The sequence below is a fragment of the Ammospiza caudacuta genome, chromosome 20, assembly GCF_027887145.1.
Source record: "Ammospiza caudacuta isolate bAmmCau1 chromosome 20, bAmmCau1.pri, whole genome shotgun sequence".
In the NCBI taxonomy this organism is placed as follows: domain Eukaryota; kingdom Metazoa; phylum Chordata; class Aves; order Passeriformes; family Passerellidae; genus Ammospiza; species Ammospiza caudacuta.
In genome coordinates this window covers 7,293,947-7,296,759 of record NC_080612.1, presented here as the reverse complement: position 1 = coordinate 7,296,759, position 2,813 = coordinate 7,293,947, and positions in this window count along the sequence as shown.

Sequence of the window (2,813 nt, the reverse complement as noted above, 5' to 3'; positions counted from 1 at the left end):
GCACGGCGGGAACGCGGGAGGGATTGCACCCAAACATTCCTCTTTAAAAGCCTCATCCATCAGTGGGAAAAGCATCCCGAGGCGGGGAAGGACAGGGCACCATCCTCGGTTTGCCAGGGCCCGTTCTGGAGTGGGGAAATTGAGGATTTGTCCCACCTGGGCAGGGTGGGGAGGAGATCAAGGGCTGGGTGGTGCTCAGCTCAAGAGTCAGCCCTCCCCTTCCTGAAGCAATTGGGAGATTGGTTTATAAATTATGGGATTTTTATGGAAACAAGCCTGGGAGGTGGTGAGGCCACTCCAAAACAATTCCTGCAGAATTCCAGGTGGCGGGGATTGAGGTACATCCCATCTCCCTCCTCCTCCTCACCCTGGTGTTGTTCCCAAAGCTCTCCCAGCAGCACCCAAAGGTGCTGGGGACCCTCGGGGGGGATCCATCCTCATCCTCCTCATCTTCCTCAGTGCTGCGGGGCCGCCTCTTCCCGGGGGCATCCTCAGCTCCTGTCACCGCTCAAGGTCAGTCCCATTAATTGCCGTGAATTATTTGGGCGTTAATGGAGATGTCTTGTGCACTTCCACCGCTGAGCGAGGCTGCCAGGAGGAACGTGCTGGCTGAGCTTTCCTGGGAAAGGGAGATGGGAGGGAATGGATGGGAGCAGAGCAGGGAGAGGGGAGGCACCCGGGCTTGGTGTGGGCAGGAAAACGCAGCCAGCCCTGGTGGGAATGGGGTTCAGACCCCAAAATGCTCTCACATTCCTGTTGGGACGTTGGGGGGAATGTGGCATTGCCAAAAACCCAACTGTGCCATGGCTCCAGCAAGCTGGGATAAGGGAATAAGGGATAAGGGAATAAGAGATGAAGGAATAAGGGATAAGTGAATAAAGGATAAGGGAATCCCTCCCCAGCCGTGCCAGGAGCATCTCCAGGCCCTGCAGGAGCCATCCCAGGATGTGCCCAGGTGTGGAGGGCAGCAGGGGGGCACAGGGGGTCCCAAACACCCCCAGCCTGTGTGCACAGCCAGGAGGGGTGACAGGGCTGATCCCCCGGGTGGCACAGAGGGGACAGTCTGCAGGTGTGACACAAGGAGGGGACAATGTGCAGGTGTGGCACTGAGGAGGGACAATGTGCAGGCGTGGCACAGGGGGGACACGCTGCAGGTGTGGCATGGAGGGGACAATCTGCAGGTGTGGCACAGGGGGACACATGCAGCAGGTGTGGCACACAGCGGGGACACGGTGCAGGTGTGGCACGGAGGAGACAATGTGCAGGTATGGCATAGGGGAGGACACACAGGTGTGGCACAGGGGGGACAATGTGCAGGCGTGGCCCTGAGGGGACAATCTGCAGGTGTGGCATGGAGAACACACCTTGATTGTCCCCCTGTACATGCTGCAGGTGTGGCAGGGAGGGGACAACCTGCAGGTGTGGCACAGGGGGGACAACAATGTGCAGGTGTGACAGAGGGGACAATCTTCAGGGTACACGCTGCAGGTGTGGCACAGGGGCAGCCAGGTTGGCCAAACGCGGCTGCTCCTCCCCGCACTCCCCTTGCCCAGGAGGGCTCGGAACCCCCCCAGATTTCACCACGCCGGGGCAGGGCCGGGGAGAGGGAGGAGGAGGAGGAGGGAGTGGAAGAGGAGGAGGAGGAGGAGGAAGGCGCCTCCCCCTGCCGCTCGCTGGCACCCAGCGGAGCCCGATGCGGCTCGGGCCGGGCGAGCGGGCACCGGAGCGCCCAGCCCGGCCCGGCACAGGCTGGGGGGGCCCCGGCAGAGCCCCCCTGAACCTCCCGAGCCCCGGGCACCCCCTGCCTGCCTCCCCCTGCCTGCAGCGGGGGGGACACCCCGCCTTTACCGCGGGGGACCCCCTCTTTGCAGCGCTCCTGGCGGGGTCCCCCCGCTGCCAGCGCTGAGCCCGGGGTGTCCCCCCACCCCCGAGCCCCCCGAACTTTGCCTTGGGATGCGGGGACTCCGCCGCCGAGCTGCTCCTGCCGCCGATTAATCGCATCTGCCTGGGATTAATTATTCACCCGGCTCTGGGTTGTGGTTTTCGCGTTACGTTCTTCTTGTTTTCTTGGTTTTTCGGCTGATTATTTTTTTTTTCGCCCGTTTATCTTTTTCCTCAGGGGGAGCGCGTTAATTCCGTCTTTTATTTTATTTTTTTAAATTTATTTTTGCTTCCCCCCCTCCCCTCAATTATTTTTTTTTCCCTTTTGGAAGAACAGCGCTTGGAATTCTGATTTTCCTTCTCGTGCAGGGTTTAGGGGGGGGGGGTGCTGTGTGCTGGCGACCCGCACCCTGCAGCAGCAGCAGCATCATCATCATCCTCCTCCTCCATCGGCACATCGGGGCTCTGCTTTTACCCTCCGGGAAAAGGGGGGGGTTCCACGTGCTCCGCGGCTCCCGAGGAGGAAGAGGAGGGGGGCGCTCCCCCGGCCGCCCTGCAGGCGCTGGGGGGGGGGTTTGCGGCAGCTTTGGGGTGCGGGCTGGGGAGGGGTGGGGGACCGGAGATGGGGCGCTCTGCTCGCTGAGCTGGGGGGGGGGCAGAGCCGAGCCCCCCCATACCTGACCCGGTTCCTTCCCCCCCCCGTCGCCCTCCCCAAAATTCCGCCGTGGAATTGGCTGCTGCTCCCGGCTCGCACGTGGTTGGATTTAAGGGGGATTTCTGTGGGTTTTTTTTTTCGGTGCTTGGTTTGGATTCCTTTTATTATTATTATTATATTTTTTAATATATTTTTTTTTTCGCCGCTGGGGTGCCTCGTTTTTTTTTTTTTTTTTTTCTCCCCCCCACTGCTTTTTCTGGCTGTCCCCCACCTTGCA